Source organism: Phasianus colchicus, chromosome 9, assembly GCF_987193195.1.
Source record: "Phasianus colchicus chromosome 9, bPhaCol1.hap1.1, whole genome shotgun sequence".
NCBI lineage: Eukaryota > Metazoa > Chordata > Aves > Galliformes > Phasianidae > Phasianus > Phasianus colchicus.
The window spans coordinates 17,626,327-17,647,177 of record NC_143444.1 but is presented as its reverse complement, the minus strand read 5'-3'; the positions used below and the strand labels follow the sequence as shown (position 1 = coordinate 17,647,177).

Here is a 20,851-nt window from a genome sequence, read left to right as displayed (position 1 = left end):
GACTTACATACATAGCTAATAGAATTAAAGTGGTTTTTCTACAGTCACAAGTTTCTCTTGTTTGTGTGGGTTGCTCACATATCTGTCTTAGTAGGAAGAGACAAACACTTGAAATGGAAGAACATGATGAGGCAAGGGCTGTCATGTGTTGGGTATATATTTTACGCCTTGCGTGTTGAGGCTCTGACCTATGTGTTAAGCAATGATAAACTGCAGTAGCTGGCAGAGGGATATGGTGTGCAAGTGCAACACCTGAAACAACCTTTAATCCTTTCTTTGGAACGAGCCGGTTTAAAGGTTTCTGTTCCTCTAGAAGGGGTTGGACAAGGTGTTAGCCACACACTGCATGGCAGCATGATATTCAGCAGCCAGTCCCTTGACCTAATAATTGTCAGCAGTCATATGATTTAGTTGCCTGATTTGACCTGTAGTTTTCTGCAAGTGTTGCAGTAATTCTTTTGAGTATGTATTAATTTTTCAGAAGTAGTCAATAATAACAAGAGAAGCCACAGTCACTAATGGCATCTGGAAACAACAAAAAAAGCAAAAGTCTAGAAAGCTCCCAGCAACAGGTTACAATCTGGTCAACAAGAGAGCTGCATGCAACAAAACGCACTCACTGAAGGGGAGGTGGGTTAGGAAAACCTGACTATCTTAAATTTTTGAATGAGAACAAAATTGTGCTTTCCAACTAAATGTTCTGAGTAGCCCTATGGCTTGATGTTATTTCTAACATTAAATGGCTGTGTTGCACATTTTGTCACAAAAGGCCTTGGGGCGTACTTGGTTTTCTGGATGGTTTGATTAAAGATGATGGAACCAGGCAGGCTAAGGGGTCAAGGCGTTTTAGAAAGAGATCCTCTTGAAAAATAACTCAGTGACCTTTTTGAGTGGGAGATATCCCCAAGATAAGTTGTTTCTGATTGATCTGAGGCCAGGGATATGTGTGGTTCTTGCTTATTGAGTGCACTGAACATGGACTGATGTGAGTAGGGTTAAAAGGTTGTGAGAGTTAGCAGTTGTTGAAAGTGTTTTCTGAGGTTTGAATGGGTTAAACAGTGCTACTGGTGTCTCTTTATTTTTTAAATTATTATTATTTATTTGTTTGTTTGTTTTTATTTTGAAGTATTACCTACCAAAGTAAATGTGTATGTAGGAGATGGACATGTTTTCATTCTGTATGACTGGAAGTTACACCAGCACTGTGTATCTTGTTTTCAGAGCAGTCACAGACCAGACCTTAGGAGCTGACTCACTGCTGTTTTGTAAGCAGGGTTCGCCTTTCTTTCATGTGATTCTGCATTTTTCCATTCTCCAGTCCATGGCAATTTAGATCTTCCCTAAGTGTGCTGGTGTCAGAAAGCCTGCTTCCTAGCACAGAGCCTCATCCTGTCTGTGTGGTTTGTACTCAGCCTGATTGATACCAGCAAATCTAGTATTTGGTTGTTTTGTTTCTTTATAGATGTGCCTTTGTCAGGTTGTGCTACAAGGGCGTTTTCCCTGTAGCTGTGTAACACGATGGTTAAGAAATGACTACTAATCATTTGGAGGGAGGGGGTATTGTAAGTAGTTTGTTACTGTTATAGTCTTACTTCTGTGGGTTTTTTTTTCGGTTTTCCTTACACAATGATGGAGACTTTTGTCTTTCAGACTAAATGACTTGTTTGACGTGTATTTTATGTGGGCTGCTGTGCTGGGATACTGTGGGAGGGTGGGACTGGGAAAAACTGAAGGAATGGGGGGGGCATGGCTCTGTACAACTTGAGCATTCAAGTTACAATTTCTGGTGTGCAGCACACCTTGAATTATGGTGCTGGAGTCCACTGACTCTCAAAACTACTGAAGCTTATTCTTATGCTGTGGTAGCACTTTATTTAAGGTAGTACAGGTATTTTCCTATGGTTTGTAGTAACTTTTTATTGCTTCCTTTCGGTTCAATTCACTTGTTTGTTTTTTTTTTTTTTGACTGGCAGCTTAGGAGAAGTTAAGGTGCCAAAAATCTTCAGCTCTGTCATCTTTTTGTTTAACTAAGAGCTTTTCTTTAAATAGCTGTGCACAATTGTGTAGATCAAGCTCCCAACAGGTGTACTATTCATGTAGCAAAGTAAGAAGGCCTAATTGTTTTAAGTGATATTACTGCAGAACTTGCGTGGCTGTGAAACTGATGAGTGTCATGTGAATTTCACATTACTTCTCTATGACTGGAATTGAGAACATCAGTGTGGGTTGCCAGTGGAGATATTCCCAGGGAAGCTATACATGAGAGATGAGAGGAGAGAACCCAACAGAGATTTACTTTTTTACTTATTTATTCCTGTTCCTTCCACTCTGCTGTAGCTACAGCAGTAGGGAAAAATGGAAGCCATTCTGATGGAAAAAGGGTGGAGTGATACCACTTTTCCTGATAGTAGCCTTGAGGCTGTGGAGAGAGGAGAAACTATAGGAAGCTTTTTATTTCCTGGGAGGAGTTTCGCATCTGGCACTGATAAGTGGGACGCCGATAGGAAGGCATCAGGCTGCAGAAAGGCAGCACCTTCCTGCAGTGGCTGGACTTCGGTCTGGGTGTTCCTGCAGGAAACTCCACCCTCTCATTCCCTATCTGTCTGGTATGTTTTCTACTTGATGCTGTTCTCTTGTTATTGCTGGCAAAGAAACTCGGTGTGTGGGGGAGATATGCAAATGTGTTGCAACACTCTGATATAATTTTAGCATAGGAAAAGAGCAAGCTCAGTACATAGGTGTCTCCAACTGAGCTCCAGTCATACAGCTGAGTTTACAAAATAGAGCTGCTAACTCTGAAAAAAAATTTAGATGGATGTGGAGTGTAGGATCAAGCTCTTAATTCTGTAAACATAGAAAGTGACTCCTGTCAAGTCATGTTTCCATAAAGCTTAAATTCCTTTACAGACAATTGGAACTGTCTGTGTGAGTAAAAGAATGGATTATTTAATGGCATGTTATTGAGGGTTTCTGGTGGTGTGAATTTTCTCATTGCTTTCAGTGCATGCCATCACCAGGAGTGTACTGCTTTTGCTGTGAATAACTGAGGCAAGTCTTGTCTTCTCTTGTTTCTCTCAATATAAAAATTCGAAGTATTGCTTTTCCTTATTTTCTTTTAAATGTTATTTTTAAGATCAATGAGAACATGATCTTTCCATGGAATAGAGAAATGAACCTCCTAAAATTCTTCCTCATACACAGATTTAAATATTGCTCTCAGGAGGGTGATATAGCACTGGAATTGCTATCTTCTCCTAACAGTTTAGACTTTGGTAAAGAAAATAGATGAATCACTGTAAAGCTTTGATGGCTGAAAGGATTGATTAATAATTAATTTAAAAGCAAAAAGACCTTTCCTTTGTGTCCCAGATTTCAGCCACTCAGAAGATTCTCACATGTAGTTTAGCACTTGAGTGCTGTGGACATGTTTGTTTTGATGGCCTTCCCTACACTGCAGATGTTTTTTTCCTTTGCTTTTATTTATGCACTATTTATAAAGATATAAGTGTCAAATTCATTCTGAGTGTTTCTGTGAGGTTACAACATCTTGAAAGAGCCAATATGACACCCATTATTTTGAGTGTGAGTATGAAGGCATATTCTACTTGTTTCATAACCTTTTTGGGTGGCACTGTTTTTGGCTGGTTGTTTTCTGGATAAGCATAGTCCTGTTTTTCAGTGTTCATCTGCTCTTGCATGCAGTTTCATTTGCTTTTCCTCTCCAAACATATGTTTTGTCAGGTTTGTGTTGAGCTGGACTCCAACAGGAAAGCCTAAGGCTGTATGCTGGGTTAGTGGTACAACTGGGGAACTTTGCAGACTGCAGTCACCCTGACAGGATGACTCAAAACTGGCCCTTTGAATAAGTTAAATTAGCTTGAGTAATCTTGACTTCACTTTTTCAGCTGCAGTGGGCCTAATACAAGGGGTCAATCAAAACCATTTCATCAAAGGACAGAAGCTTCAGCATCCTTTTGAAATCTTTTCAGATGTACTCGGAGTGCTTCTGCCCCAGGCAACCTTTGATTTGAGGTACTCATGTGACTGATCCTAGAAGAGACAGTAAGCTGAGTTTTGTCTTTCTTTTCATTATTAATTGTCCTGTGCTGGGCATTTTTGATACAAAACGTTGAATCACTTCTGTGTGTAGTGAACATATGTGAAGACATTTGTTTGCTGATGGTGTACAACTGAAACACTCTCCAACTTTCTTTCGCTTTTATTTATCTATAAATGTAAATAATGAATTAAAATCTGTAATAATTTTAATTTGGGTTGTTGCTATCATTCATAATTTACACCTAAAATGCTTTGTAAAATTCAGTTCAACAGTTCCTCTTGTCATTAAATCCTCAATTATGTCCTAGCTATAGTTTTCTGACCTCAATCCATTAAAAGAGGGGATGGGTGTCAGATATTTGGCACTGAAACGCAGCTACAACCTTCTGGTGTTGGTATTTATGGTAGTGCATCTTGTCAGATATGCAGGGTGCAGCAACTTCTCAAGGCCTGAGTCTGTGAAGAGCTGTCTAGATCTTCTGGCTTATAGAATGAGAGGCACTTCAGTCTGCTTTAAACGTGAACTTTATTTACCTTTGTCAGAAGTTAAGATTTAGTTGCAATGCCAGATGAATTCTTCATAACATGCTTTATGTTTCGTACAGCAATACCATGAGTAGGGTGAAAAGGAAAGGGAAAGGTTGCAAGACTGCTTTGCAAGCACAGCATTGGAATTAAACTCCAGTTTGGTAAGAGCGATTGTTTGTGTCTGTAATACACCACAGCTTGCCTTGATACAGAGTAAAAACTGAGTTGTTGTGTTGAATGAATGGAGGTGGGGAAGATGAAGGGATCTTAGCTGCCGGGAATGATCCTCGATTTTATCTATGAAACTAGAACTCGAACACCTTTGTGATAAATGCCATGTGCAGGGCTGAGCAGATGTTCATCTGCTGGGTCTCAGAGGAAGGACAGGGGAGCAGTGTGCTCTTTGGGGTTCTGAGAAGCACTGGATGACTTGTTGGCTTCACGGAGATAAAAACTTGCTCTGCCAACAGAACGGTCAGGGAAATTTGACAAGAAGTGGGAAGGGAGAAGTGTGTGTGACAGGGCCGTTTTTACACTGTGGAAGGAAGAAGCGAGATCTGGAATTCACAGCCTGACATTTCTGAACGTGTAAAGTAAGCCAAAGGAAGCTGGTGGGTGCTGACCCAGAGCTGATTTGCTCCCGTTTGTCAAGTGATGTGGACAGGAGGACAGCAAGGAAGCATTGGGCTCTGCTTGAATTAGGGGGCAGCTAATGGCGTGAGGACACTGCTCACTAGGAAACATCACAAGGTGCTCTGTGCTGCTCTGGGTGCTGGTATCTGAGGCCAGCAGTGCTGTTGTGCTCAGTTCTCAGCTCCAGAGCTGTTTCTCTGCTGTTAGAAATCTCCTAATGCAGAGAAGGCCCTAGACAGTTATAGATGCAATTACATTTGTTTTTCCTGTTGAATAGGCTCAGAACCCCTGGAAAAATGAGATAGGGGATACAAGGTGATCCGTGTCTCTTCCGGACCTTGATTTCTCCTGCCTGCATACTTGCCTGTGGGGAGATGTGTGGCTTGAGCAGTAGGATGGCAAGGGGATCCTGCGGCAAAGGGATGGATCTGGCTGCCAAAACCTTCCCTGCGAAGCAGGCCCCACCAGAGGAGCTTGCCTGGAATGATTGGTCCAGAGAGTGCAAAGCAAGAGTTAACATTACAAAAATAATTGCAGAGGCAATACTTTTGCATTACATTTTTGTAACTTTTATAACAATTTATCTCCTAATTATTTCACTCGTGAATAGGAAATATGTGAGAGTTTGTTTATTTGTTTTTAATGAACTGCAAATAGTTGGTTCCTGTAAGTTTTCAAGGCCAGCTCCAAGAATGTTACTTGTCATGTGGAGTCACTTGAAGCAAGAAAACCCAGACAGTAAGCCTGTCTGCATTATCTAATGCTTGTCTTTCTCTTATTCTTGTCACAATTGTTGCAGTTACAGTGATGAGAAGCCTCTCTTGATGATCATTCAGCCTGACTGCTCTTGTATGTTCTGGTGATGGGGGTAACAAAACCTGTGACTTTATCCAGGAAAAAATAATACTCTAAAATATTCCTTTGGCTTTTGTAATGGAATCGTTTTTTGCCGTATATTTGTGTTAATAGCAGTTGGCTTCTAATTAATAAATACAGCGTCCTATGAAAATAATTGGTTATTAGGATTGGATCGGTTCCTATGGTGCCCTTAGTGCTGCAGCTTTTGCTGGCTAGCTGTGACTTTGCTCATGTGCACAGCAGAGTTGTTTACATGCTTGGAATATGCTAGAGGCAAGGAGAAAGGAACGGCCTTAATGTGATGCAGCTAGATGCTCTGTGGGGGAGGCCTCAGCTGTTTGTAACAGGATCAAATGTTGGTCAGTGTTTTGGGAAGAATGCGCTTACTGTTTATTAGAAAACTTAAGAATAATATATTACGTTTTCTAGCCATTCTTAAAACCATGTATTTCTGATCCAGTCGATGAACATATCACTCTTCTGTATTTTTTAACTCTGAGTGTCAGTGGTGTGCAGTAGAAGCATCTATCCAAACCACTTTTTTTTGGCTCTGGCTGCCTCTCGATGCCACCTTTGGTACAGAAACAAGGAGATAACAGGCTTTCTTTCATGAAAAGCCCAGTGATGGCACTGTTGAGGGTGCTGCTGGAATGTTGTGACTACTGTGGGGTTTGTTATAAAGGCAGCTGTGAGGATGTATCGGCTCTGTAGAATAAGAAAATGGCTATTCTAGCATCAAGACATCAACGTGAGAAAATGGCTTATCCCTTATTGCAAAGTATAAAATCTGGAAGGAGAAGACAGAAGAAACAGCTCTAGAAGACTGAAGAAAACAGCTGAAAACCTCCTCCTCTCCCTCCAGAGCTATTTTTTGTCAGTGACAAAACTGTGGGATGAGCAAAGCTGATTTGTATCTGCAGCAGGTCGTGGCTGTGATCTGAAAACGTATCCCCAGGAAAAACAGCAAGTGCCTGTCTGCGTGGGAGGGAGCACACCAAGTTGAGCTGGCTGGCTCTGAACCTGGAGTTCCTGTTTGCTTTCTGCCATCTTCCAGGTGATGCTTAAAATCTCCCAGTAAGGGCCTTACATCACAATGCATTCTGTGCTAGGCTGTTCACAGCCCATCAGCTGTTGGGTGGCAGGCTGGGCTTTCAGTAGGGTAGGTCGTGAGAGGAAGGAGTTGAGGGATGCAGCTTGCAGGGTAGGGGTGGGGATGGGGAGGAAAGGAATGGAGAGATCTTGGAAAACTGTGTCAGAATAAGAGGCTTCTAGAATTAAGGCTAGGTGCCTGTTAGAAATCCCTTCTCTAAAATAAACCTGGCAAATACAGAGTCTTGTACTCATTTACCAGAATTCAAGCTTGTTGTTATGGTTGTGTGGTTTCTTGCATTCTTAGGCTGGTTTGATGTTGAACCAGCAACATGGTGCATTGTGTTGTCTGGGCCCATCTCCCAGGGGAGGTATTTTGAATGGTTACTCCCCAGTAAATCCATGTGTGGTTCTGGAGTTAAGGGCTTGCCTTCACATGCCATTGAGAGATTATTCAAGTCAGCCCAAGGTGTGATTTTCACGTGGATTGCTTTACATCTGGGGCAGAATAACCGAGAGAGTTACTCTGATTCTGAGCAAGAACCCATGAAGAGGGGCTGAAGCAGTTTAACCAATCCATTTTTTAATGTATATGCTTTTTGTCTCTTAAGAAGTAATCCAAAGTGCTTTGCGCAGTCAGAGCCTCAAAGTGGATTATGTTACACAAGAAGGCTGCTCGTAAGGATTTGGGAAGGTTTATGTGGACGTAGAAGCATTACTGCTCAAGAATAGTACTTATATTTTAAAGGCACTCTGTTCTTTCATCTGAATTTAATATTCAGGCAACTCCTTCTGGCTCAGCTAACCTTAAGCAGAAATTATGAGAGGAATGTGGACTGACTTCAGTCTTTGCAACAGACCTTTGAAACACTGTTATGACTTCTTCAAACCATCATTAACTGTGTGATTACTGATGCTGCCTAATGCGGTAATTTGTTGCAGAAGGTATGGACAGGGCTCTCCATTTTGCTTATCAGTGTACTGCTGCAGTCTCTTTTCCCCTCCTTCACCTTCCCTTTCTTTCTGCTGCTTTAGTAGGAAGAGTAAAAGGCTGAACTACTGTATGAATTTTTCCTTTGTCATTTTTGGTTGTTTAAAATAAGCTGTGGTGTCTGTGCAGCAGCACCTACGTTATTTCCTTTTTGGCTACTGGGTGTAGGCAATTCTTAAACATCATAATGAATTTCTTATAGGTGTCATGTGAGGCTCTAGATTATGTGGAGAAGTCCATGTATGCTGCAGTGCAAAATTATCTCTATAGACTATTGCCATGCTTTAGGATTTATTGGATATGAATAGTTAGCATGTTTATTTAAATCAAGTTATGCTGGAGACTGGAAGGTTCTGAATGTTTTTTTCTACTGTAGTGGCAATTACAAAACCAAATGTTGTGGCTTCCTTGCTGAATATATTAAGTTTTATTGCCCTATTAAAGACTTGATCCTAGAGGCTAAGGATTGATTCTGTACTAAGGTTTAATCCACCGCATGTGCAAATCCGGGTAGAGGATGGATGCTTCTCCATTGAGCAGATGAGGAATATTTCATCTACACACAGAATGCATGTGCTTTGTGTTGCCTTTCTTCTTCATTGAGGCTGCCACACAGTAGTTTCAGTGGTAGTGCTGCTCTGAGAATAGGACTGAGGCCAGTTCCTTTTGCATCATTCATCAGAAAAGCAGCAGATGGCTGGCAGCGTGCATAAGCTCTTTAACCTGGTCAGGCTGGTGAGGAAGGGCCTGAATGTGTGAGTTGTCCTCTTTGATTGACTCATCAAATTGGTGACTTGCTGAATGCCTTACCTTTACAGTTAAAGAACAGGACAAACAAATACAGATATATTTTTTTCTCCCAATTTTCTTTTTGTAGGTATCTAAAGTGGCTAACCATCAAACATACAGAGTTGCCTCCCTTTGTGCATTCTTTTGGTTTTGTGTTGTTACTCCCAACCTACTTATGTACAGCATTGATAAACAGAAGCAACTCCAAGGAAATGTGTATTTGATGCCTCAGAAGAGCACAGCTGTCATAAAGTTGAAATTAGTTAATGTTATTGTAGGAAGAAAAGTGTGAATGGAAAACAGAGATCTCTGAGAGTACTTGAAATGGCCAAAAAGGTGAAATTCTGGTTTAAGAAAAGAAGGAAAAAAAACCCAACCAACTAGGCTAACAGCCCTCTTGCTTCTGGGCACATCTAGACTTTTCAAAACAAACTGCGACAATGGAGGGGACAAGGGATACATGAGAATGAATGAACATTAGAAATTAGTGAGTAAGGGACTTAACTCTGCTCCTATTTTACATTTTAAGCATTAGGAAACATAAGTCACTAGATGAAGATAATGAAACAGATCATGCAAAAAAAAAAGTATAAGTATCTTTTAATACTTCTTTGTATTCATGAAGGTGCAGAATGTGATATCGTGTCATTCTAACAGAAGACGAGTTTCTTTAAATCCTCATAAGGATTTGATATTCTAGGGATAGACATTGAAATCAGCAGTGCTGTAACTCAGCTGTTAAAAATAGTGTACTGAAAAGTTTGTGGGCCTGCAGACAACAATCTTTTAATAACTGTTGACACAGAGGGTCTTAAAGTTAACAGTGCCAGAGAAGGGCAGGGTGGGTGACTGTGTTAGCTGTATTCCAGACAGGCTGACATTAATCCTCATCAAGGTACTGGAAAAGTTAAAGCAGTGTTCAGCTGATTACAAAAAAAAAAACAAAAAACAAAACAAAAACAAACAAACTAAAAACACCACAACGTTATACAGTTTAATGCCAATCTATATCACTTCATGGGAAACACATCTTAGTGACATGCTGGAAACCAGATTTGACGTGGGAAAGGGATTTGTGTGAGATGTAATACAGCTACACCTTCGAAAGGCATGTGATGCAGCTGCAGGGAGATGGTCCTTCCCTTGCAGGCCACTGCTGCTCCCTGACTCCTTCCTTCTGCTGCCTGTGGTTCCCTTCATCAACAACAGCTGGGGTAGCTGGCTCGGACTTCAGTGTCCCCCTCCAAGGCTCCTGTTCAGGCATGTTAGAGCTATGTGCTATTGCAGAAATGAACTAAGAACTGACTAACTGGCATTTAACAGTTAGTCACTGGTGGTGAATCATTATCAAATGTGAATGCTTCCAGAAATGTGTTTTAAGGGGTTGAAATGAGGCGAAACTCTATTGAAACTTTTCATCATGTATCTGGAGACAGGGCAGGGTCTGTGCTGATAGAGCCAGCAGGTCTTGTTGCGGTAGGCAGTGCCGTAAGTGAGGCGAAGGCTGTTTATTCAAAGGATTTTGCACTGTGTGCGTGTGAGTGAGTTGGAGCAGTGGGCAACAGGAGATGGGAGCAGTGCTGGAGTTGTGTATGATTCTAGAGTTGGAGCAGCTTCTTTTTACAGAGCACTGGAACAGGCTGCCCAGGGAGGTTGTGGAGTCTCCTCCAGAGATATTCAAAATCCACCTGGATGCTTTCCTGTTAGGAAAGCAGGGGGTTGGAGCTAGATGATCTCCAGAGTCTCTTCCAACCTCTACAATTCTGTGATTCTGTGGAAGTGTTACGTTAAGCAAACAAAGATCTGGTGTATAGTTTAACTTAGTCTTCTGGGCTAAATGCAGCAATAAGAGTACAGTGGTTTCTGTTGTCCCCTTGGTTTCTGTTGTCCCCTTGGCTTCAGTAATTCATAAACAATAAGTAAGATGTTCCTCGTATGCTGAAACAACCAAGCTCCAGCTGGCATTGCTTGGTAGTGTATATATTGCATATATCTATTAATACATGTGAAGCATATGCATGAATAGTGCTTCCAATAGATCTTATGTTAGGTGTTCTGAGAGCCATGGAAGAAACTGTGGTCCACAAATGATTATGAAGAGTTTCTTAACCATGTGGTATGGCATCTAATGGACTCATGCTACAAAGTAATTTATGTCTGCAAGGTGGATGAGCTTGTGTGCAGCACTGCGTGAACTGTGCTCTCCTGCACCTGGAGTTGGTCCTCCTTACATATAACCAGATTTGGAATCTGTGCTGCTCATCCCTTGCGAGGTAGTATGTCTGATCTTTTTGCTCGCCTGCTGAAGAGGAGTGACAGAAAAGTAGAATGAATAGAACATGTGTAGTGGGAGGCCTTTGAGTAATGAGATTATAGACAACAGATTTTTTTGTTTTGTTCCGAGTTTTTTTTCCATTGTGGATGGTTAACTTCTGGACCTCTCTGCCACATGATATCATTATGGGTAGGAGTTAATTTGATCCTAGAAAGGATTAGAGATCTCAAAGAATGAAATTGTTTGTGAATTTCTGTGAATAATATGAATTTATAAATTCTTGTTTTAAGGTTTAAAAACAATTGGCAACAGTGGTGTCTAACATAGTGGACAGATTATTTTATAACTGTTTACTAGGAAATTTATTTTGCTGTAACATCTGTTTCTAGCTACTTCCAACAACAGGAACTAGTGATTCAGAGATCTGTTTCTAAATTTAATATGAGAAAGAGCATAATGGTGGCCTCAGGAGCACTGAGGGTGTGTGTGTGAATAGGAGCTGGTGATAAAGGCAGAACTCACCCTGAGTGAAATGTGTTGTTGTGCCTCTCATTTCAGGGCACAGATGCTGATACACAAACTTGTGTCAGAGTAACAAACTGGTTCTGAGCATTCAGCTTTTTGGTGATAGTACTGTACAGTGTCACTCCATTGTATTTAAAGTAATTGATCTACAGAAAAACTGCACAGTCTTTATTTTGGAGATTGATGTCTTTACAACTGAACGAAGGAAAGGGAGTGAAGGAACAAGATTTAAGATGTGGAAGGAAGAAGGCCTGGCTGTGTTTTTTGATAAGCAAAAGATTCCAGATGCCATTATTAGCTGCCTCTTACATTTGCTTTGGAGAAAGCTTCTGTCTTTTCTTAAATGGAGTTACAAATGTTTCCAACTTCATTGCTCTACATTTTTTTTCCTTTATTTTTCCTCCCAAGGGTATATGCAGGCATGCACAAGCATAACCATAGCTTTGTTTATGACAGTTGCATCTGGTAGCTACTAATGGGCAGAAAATCTTGGTAGGCAGGTATAGGTGCAGGCATAATGCCTTGTAAAGGTTTAAAATTTCAGCAAATGGAGGACATCAAACTCTCCAGCCTCTCTGTTCTTCCGGGTAGGAATGGTTATTTTGTGGTCATGCCATTCCTGGCCCAAATATGGGATCCGTGAGAGGACTTGCTTTGACAGTCTGTATTAGGATGAAATGAACAGCTTAGTAGCGATACCTCTTTGGGCTGCCTGTCTAGCTTGGATTGGTATCCTATGACAGTCAAGTAGGGAAGGCAGAACTTTGAGCAGAGGGAAATACAGTGTTAAAGTCATAGGTGCTCTGAAAAGCAGCATCAATAATCATAGGCTGAGTGAGGCTCTTATATGAAGGCTGCATTTCTCCCTGTGTACAGTCACTCCAGCACAAGTAGAATTCTTTATTGAAGAAAACTCTAAATATTTTGAAATGCCAAGTCTGAAGCACAAATGATATGCTGGAGCAAAAGACTCCTGTGGGATTTTTTTTTTACGAGATGGATTTTATTTGTTAAATGGGTTTTCAGTAATTGTTCAGTACATGCTATTGTATTGCTTGCATGATGTCTTACAGTGTCACTGGTCTGATCTGGACTGTGATGATTGCATGAATTGCATCATTTGCTAACTGTGGAAAGATAGCTGGATCCAAGAGACATTTGTGTGTGTGTGTATTTTATAGTGTAATTGTAAATTGTAAATTAAAGATCTTCAGTTAATGCCAAAGATGAGCAGTATTCATGTTCTTGGTGTTCTTGTCTGCCCACAGGAGTTCCAAGAGTCAAAGGAGATCACAGAGGAAGCTGAAGTTGCTTTTGTATTTTGTTTGTGAGCAGGAAGTAATGAAATAAGTTATGTAGTCTTAAGACATCTTGAAAATTGAGACTATTAAGTGATCTTTGGGTTTCTACCAAGGAACATGCTTCTGGCACTCTGGTTTTGTGTATTAGAAGAAAAAAAAAACAAACCACTAGAAATCCCTTGGCTTTAATTTATAGAGAAATAACTGTACTTTGCTAATATGTTGGCCATGTTGTTTTCTAGCATATGGTTGTGGCAATTCATAGTTTTATACCATGTGGTTTTCAATGACTTAAATTACTAGGAAGAAATAGTTTGGCTTGTGTTGTTCTGTGAGGTAGTGTTACGTTTGGCTGGGAGCCCTTGTCTAGGAGCTGGAGGATCAGGCCTGTGGCCTGTTGTGGCTTTGACAGAGACGGCTGTCTCAGGGCAGGCTGGTGGCTATAGCCTTGGTGTAGTAGGAGAATCTGAGTTTACCCTGATGGTCCCTTGCTGACCTTTGCCTTCCTCAATAGCACTGTAGCACTGTTAATTGTAAAGCTTAAATGCAAGCTCAACATTGAAAGCTTGAATTTTTCATGTTAAGCCTTTTGCTCATCGCAGTAAAACTTTGATTTTGATTCTGTTATACAGTGAGGGGGTAGAAGGATTTTTATTCAGATATCTGTTCAAATTACAGCTATTCACAAGCAGCAACTCAGAAGAAAGAGGTTATTGTATGTAACTGGCTAATTTCAAATGTGCCATCATCACATTTCTTTTTGTGTGTGCTGACTGAAGACAGTAAAGATTACTTAATAAATGACTCATTATTACTCTTATTTATATAACTAAGATCCTGTAGTCTAAGTCTGTTGGCATTTACTTCCACGAGAGTTCTGACTTTTGGTGGGGGTTTTGTTTTTGTTTTAAAGCCACCTCACGATTACTCATTTTGTTTGTACATTTTCTTGTATGTATACAGGCAATTGTATCTCCTCACTGTAGGGATGGAAGTAATCTTACAATTTTTAATTAATTTAATTATTTAATTTTATTTTTTATTATTAATTTAATTATTACAATCTATCTATCTTAATTTGACAAAACAAGCATCAATGAATGGGCCCTGCTTCAGCACATAAGCCTATGTTGCGGGCTAAGAGCTCTTATTCCCAGATTAAGCAAAAGTGGAAACCTCATTTATGCTCTCTGCTTAGACAGCGTGGCTGCAGCCCATGAGGCCCTTGTGCTGCTGAAAAATATATGCAGCTGCTCACATAGCTGCTAGATGAAGGGTTCTGGTGTGGATGGGGTGAGTGAGCACTGTTGCAGGCTTACTTTTGAACCATAGGGAACATACTGATATGAGGAGGAGTTCCCAGCTGTAAAATGTGTGTGTGTATGTAAGTAGCAGAATTTTCTACTAGATTATGTCCTGCAGTGATATCTTTGCTAAATCACATCATAAAACAGAGTCACATGATAAGGAGTAATTCCAGCACACTGCTAACACTTTTAAACCCTTCTTGAATGTCTTAATTTGTGATTTTTCTGGTGATCAAAATGTTGCTAATATAGAAGATAAAGGGATTTTGTTTCTAGCCCATGGCATAGACTTAAAGGTTCTTTTACAGTCAGTTCAAGCTTGAAACTATTGCCTCCCTCAATCATCCTGATGTGTTATACAGTGTGAAATCTGGTGCAATTCAACTGAACTTTTGGGCTGTAATCTTTCAGAGGCAGGATACTTGGATTGCACAATGTAAGGCCTTGATACAGAATAGAAAATTGAAACTTTTTTACAGTGTAAGTATTAAGTACTAGCAGAGTGTAAATGTTTGTCTAAAAGTTACAATTTTTTTGTTTGATTACCTAGGAACTCTGACTAAGACCCAGGTCTGAGCCCTACAAAAAGGGGTAGGATAAGGAGCACAGAGCATACAATGCCACTATTGTGAAAGGCATCTGATGCTTGGTATGATGAGACAGAGGGAGGACGCCCTTCGTGAGTCAGGAAGAGGGTTGCCATAAAGGTCTGTTATATGAAGAATGTTATAACCCAGCAGTAACTCTGACTCTCATGTCAGAGCAGGCAACGCAGCAAGCCAGGAAGCCTATTTTGGGACAAGGCTTCAACTTTCCACTAAACCTAAAGAAAGATGCTTGTCTGACCAATAACCAGCTGTTGTACTGGCTTTTCCCTTTCTCCAATTCAAACCAAGAATAGCAGCCATACTGTGCCTGCTTATATGTGGTCCAACTTTGGTGTTCCTGTAAAGGCCTTGTGGTCCAGAATCAGTTTCACTGTGAGCATGAATGTGGCTGTGTCCATGTGCAAAAGAACCCTCCAGCTTTTGCAGCTTGCAGTAGAGATTGAACCTTCCTGCCAGTATCCCATTGCATGTTGTCACCATGTGACAGATGGCAACAGAGGAGCACTCTGTCAAAATGGCGTCTAACATAGAAGTGCATATGCAACAAAGGTATGTAAATTGAGTTCCTCCATGTGGGAAAAATGGCACCCACTGACATTCCTTGATGCTTACTGAATGTTTATGAAGACCAAACAGTGAATATGAGTGCAGTGAGGCAGAGAGTGTGGCGTTTCAGCAATGGTGGCAAAAATGTGAAAGACAAGCCATGTCTGGGTGGCTGTGCATAGCTGTCACACTACAAAATGAAGAGCATCTTGATCAGCTCATCTATGTCAATCAGCAGGTTACAACCAGGGAACTGTGTATGGAGCTGAATATTTACTTCAGTGCATTGGAAACGATAGTGGCAACATTGGAATATTGCGAGGTTTGCGCTAGGTGGGCTCCACGAATGCTCACACAGAAACAGGAAGAGTAGTGTGTGCAAGTTTGACGGGCCCTATTGAACCAATGTGAAATTGAATGTGACAGTTTCTTGTATCACACCATTACTGGTATTGACATGTGATGTCACCACTACAAGCTGGAGTCAAAATGGCAATCTATGGAGTGGTGATGTGTGATTTCCCCATTGAAGAAAAATTTCAAGACATAGATCTCAGTGGGTAAAGTGATGTGTACTGTCTTTTGGGATAGGAAAGGGGTGATCCTTCTGGATTTCCTGGAACTTGAATGAACCATCATCTCTGACTGTTACATCACAATACTGACCAAGCTGAAGGCTCAAACTTCTAGTGTCAGGCCAGATAAGAAGACAACCTTTCCTTGTATCACAGTAATGCCAGGCTCCATATCAGTTTGAAGACCATAGAGCACATTGCCTGTCTTGTCTGGACTGTCCTACCACACCCACCATATAGTCTGGATTTGTTGCCCTCTGGCTTCTGTCTGATCAGGCTGATGAAGGATAGACTGTGTGGGCAACATTTTCTCAGCAACAGTGCTGTCATAGCAGCTGTGAAACAATGGGTCACTTCCGCTGGTGCAGATTTTTATGAGCATGGCATGCAAGCTCTTGTTCATTACTGGCAAAGATGTATAATTAATGGTGGTGACTATGTTGAAAAATAATGTCTTGTAGCTGAGAATTTGTTCTATCAAATAATGTTATTGTGCTCTTTATTGTAGTTTCTATGGAAATAAATAGGAGGCATTACTTCTAGAGCAACCTGTGTGTGTGCATGTATGTATATATAAACATGCATACATATGAAAAAAGATGTATATATTCTTGGTCAAAGACAAGTTGTTGCAGAACTTGGGATAAATGAAATGGCTGGTTTTGTTCATGGTTTGGTTTAGCCATGACTGATGATTATGGAAAACGTAGTCAAATGTTTATTATTGCAGTGCACCTGCTTTCACAGGCAGCTATCCGTGTGTGCAGAGGAGATAGCGGGAACATATAAGTAAAGCAGTTGGCTGGTTGTCCTGATGTTCTTCACTAGATTCATGTTAAAACAGTGCCAGTCAAACATAAGAAATAGATCTGGTAGTATCTAAGACTACTTGGAATAATGTGATTGAGGTCACTGTATGGGCACTTTTTGGCCATTTGGTGTTTACTTTTTATTGAATTACTGATTTCAGATGCAAACAGAGCGCTGAAGTAACCCCTGCATGTCTCCTGATAGTTGCAGGATGCCTCCTGGCTCTCGTGCTAAGTGAGGTATGAGGCTGTGCCACCCCATCACTTCGGGGGCATCAGGTATGCCTGTGTGTGCCTGTGGCACAGAGCTGCGACAGGGGACGGCCAGGCTGGATAATTGTAAAAGGTTTTGCACTTTCACCAGGGTGGTTGAGCACTGGGACAGGCTCCACAGGGCAGTGGTTGTGGCACCAGCTGCTTGAGTTCAAGTAGCATTTGGACAATGCTCTCAGACATAAGGTTTGAAGTTTGGATGGAGCTAGGAGTTGGACTCAATGATCCTTGTGGTTGCCTTCCAACTTGGGGAATCCTATGATTCTGTGGCACATGATTCTAGAAGTACTGCTGGAAGTGAAGTTACTGAGCAATTTTTCTTGGGACAAGTCCCAAGTTGTTACCTTGCACAGAGCGCAAGACCAGCAAGAGGCTGGTGGCACCTCTCTGCAGAGTCCTTGCGTTATGGGAGGCACAGTTGGAGCCAGGACTCCGAGATCAGCCGTAAGGTACTTGCACAAGTACAGGCTTTCTGCCTTTACCCTGCTTTCCAAAATCTTGGCGTGCTGATGGAAGGGCTAGAAGATGATTTAAGAGAGGTGAACCTTCCTCCCAGCTCAGTGTGATGCTAATGCTGCATGGTGAGCTTGCCTTACTGCGTACTCGAGTTTGCTCAGGGCCTTCTGGGCTTGCTGAGAAAGTTACCTGGTTTGGCTGTGTGTGGAAACAGTGGCAACAACAAAAACCTGACTAATGTGTTTTCCTCCAACAAGAGGACTACTTTCCTTTTATTTCAAGAGCAGCTGGGGAGCGGCAGTTGTGCTGCTATAAAGGATGAGTAACTTGCCAAAACTAGTTCAGGAATCAAGCACCTGGGGTGATGGGAAACCATTGCCTGCAGAAAATGAAGAGCTGCATCTGTGACCTGATTTGCCCATTTGGCCAGCCAACTAGCTTACACATCTGTTGTAGGAGTCAGTCGGTGGGATGGTGTGCGACTGGATGGCTGTGAAGACAGCTGCCAGGGTTATTGTGCACATGTCATGGCTGCATTAATGGTGGCAAGGTTCTAGGGACAGGAAAAGAAGCAGGAGTTGTGGTGGGGCATCTTTTGCAGGAGGCATGTACTTTGTGCTTTTACTTGTTCTGGGCTGAGCAGGTAGCTGGATGTCACACTGGAGCAGGAGTGAGATTTACCCACAGATTAGCTGGAGTCACATTGCTCCTTTCTGTATTTTTATTTTGGTTATTTGGAGTTAAATTGAAGTACGTACTCAAAGTTTCATTGTCCTTGATACTGCAGAAGCGACTGAAAAAGGTAGGTTTCAAGGGTTATTACATTTAATGCCTTTTTCTTGAGGTAGCATCACCCTCAAACCAGTAGAAAGGAGGGTGGCTAAGTATAGAGAAAAGAGGTAACTATAAACAGATTTGTCTGCATAGTAATGTTTAGCCTTTTCAAAGATAGCGCATTAAATATTAAATTTGACTTTATTTTTAATAACACTGTTATTTCACTTCTCTTTTTCTGGAAGCCTGGTGGTTTTTTTGTTTTCTTGCTTCAAATTTTACAGCCCTGAACATGTCATTATCTAACAAATAATCACTTTTAAATTGTAAGAATTCTGGGGCAAGGGTTGTCTGCCTGCTTGCTGCTGGAGAGCCCTCGCTGCAGAGGTTACAATTTCAGCTGGAGCATTTGGGGCAAACCATAATATAAACTTAGCAATAGTAAATATTTAAATTGGAGGCTGAATGGGTACGTTGGTGCTGGTGATTGGCAGCAGGCAACACAATCGAGCTTTACTAAACCCTTTTGCAGAGCTGGAAGCTTTCTTGTCGGTATGCTGCAGTCTCAAGAAAGACAGTCTACAAGTCCTTTGGAACATTTCTTTCTGTTGTTAATGCAAAGTTTTGAATGGGATTTGAAAAAAATCCGGCATAAAAAGAAAGGAGGTGATCTGAATCTGTTAGCAAAATTTCAAAGTGACAGCCTCCAGATGATGTGTGGTAGTGTAATTCCTTTTTTTATGCTTAAGTACTGAGACTCAAGTACACACCCTGAGTCAAACAATTACGGGACTAAATGGACTTAAGAAAACAACTTACCTCTTACAGAAAGGAGCTTAAGTTTAGTCGAGGGAAAAGAAATATAGTAATCTTAAATTTCTTGGAGGATAAACGCTGGAGCTGAAGGCATTTTATCCTGGCATGAAACCACTGAAGTTTCAGCTATTGGAAGCTTGGCAGGAATGTGGAGACATTAATAAGTCACAATTCATCTCTTGTTAAAGTTCTTGCACGAGAAATCACTGTTGTTACCCATTTGACCAATATGTCTGAAGCACAGAAGATTTATTTGCTTGATAAAGAGCAGGTAGGGATGCAGCAACCTATCTGCTGCTGGCGGGTGTCTGCCTGGAGGATGGGATGGGGGACGTGGGGGGGGTTCAGAGGCTGCTTAGTGGTTGTCCAGAGTACTTGCTGTGATGTGGCTTTACAGCTACTCCTCAGCTTGAGTGAGGAAGTCACTTCTCCCAGGGGAGAGAAGAAGCTGCATGATGTTTAAGTAGGAACATAGTTTGAATTTTGTCCTGTTAAATGTGCTTTCGTATCCTGGTTCTCAGCTGAGCTGGCATACCTTCGTACAGATCTTGGCAGGAACAGAGGAACTCTGATACATGAGTAGGAGACTGGTGTTTTGTGCAGCTTTTTGTGTCACTGAGTGGTTTTGTGTCTGTGTTTTAATTTGCCTTTGTTTCAGTTTTTTTAGTTTAAGTGTGACTCTCTCCTCATAAATTCTAGCTAATGAAAGTGCCAGTGTGGGTGCTTTAACTACAGTATTTCATGTGTGTGCAAATCATATGTGAAAGTTCTGTTTAATATGTAAACCAGTGAGAGTCTGTGTTTGCTCTTCTGTCTGCAGAGATGAACCAGCTCAGATAGGCAACAATGGACGCTGTGCTTTCATTAAAGGAACTTTTTGTCTGCTCTGGGCTCTGAATCTCTGTGAAGGTGCTGTAAATGTTCTAGTGCAAGGTCACTGGCACATCCATTAGAACTAAGAAGAATGAAAGTATTCATTCAGAATAACTGGTGTTAGTTACTCAGTAAACCTGCTTACATTCTGATGGAAATGTGGTTTGGAAACGAAGTAAACCTAGACTCCTAGGTGTTGTGAGTTAGAGCGGAGGGGTTGCTCCTCTCTGAAGAGGGGCTTTTAAAGCCTGCAGCAACATGAACATCAGTGATGCGTTTTGTTTTCTTTGGTAGACATTCCTTCCTATTCTTTTTGTTTTGGGTATGTAGTTAAAGGTACTTATATCTTCTGTATTAAGATTTGTATCTTCACAGACTGTGGCTTAAAATCACCAAAGGAGCAACTCAATGCCAACTTTAATTTCTTAAGCTTTTGAAGTTGCCCCAGTTCCTAGTGAAATCCACAACAAGATGAGACAGACTGGCAGTGTGTGTGGCTGTAGACCAGAAAAGAATATTTTTTTGGAGGAACTGCATGAGTCACAAAGTGCTGTTTCTACCTGACATCAAGCAATTTTATGTAACAATCTTTGTAGCCACGAGGACATACATATGTAAAAGCAAACTTAACTTATTGATTTGTTTATTCTTTCAGATTTCTAAGCTAAAAATAAGATTTCATTATAAAATCATTATAAAATGTCTTTATCTCTCCCAGTTTCTGTAATGACTTTTTTGGGGGGACTAAAAGCAGTCTGCAGGGACT

General features: G+C 41.1%; 1 protein-coding gene across 5 annotated transcripts in view; it reads left to right on the top strand.

The window, feature by feature from the left end:
• LRRC8D (leucine rich repeat containing 8 VRAC subunit D) overlaps positions 1-20,851 on the top strand; it is a 48,163-nt gene that overhangs the window by 14,572 nt on the left and 12,740 nt on the right. Inside the window, exon 1 of one of the 5 annotated variants that reach the window (XM_090146382.1) lies at positions 1,728-2,606. The exons of 3 other annotated variants lie outside the window; for them this stretch is intronic. The gene's annotated coding sequence lies outside the window, so the exon portion shown is untranslated. Of the gene's footprint in view, positions 1-1,727; positions 2,607-14,175; positions 18,425-20,851 lie in introns of those variants that run through there. One more of the 5 variants, XM_031614832.2, reaches the window with a different exon arrangement.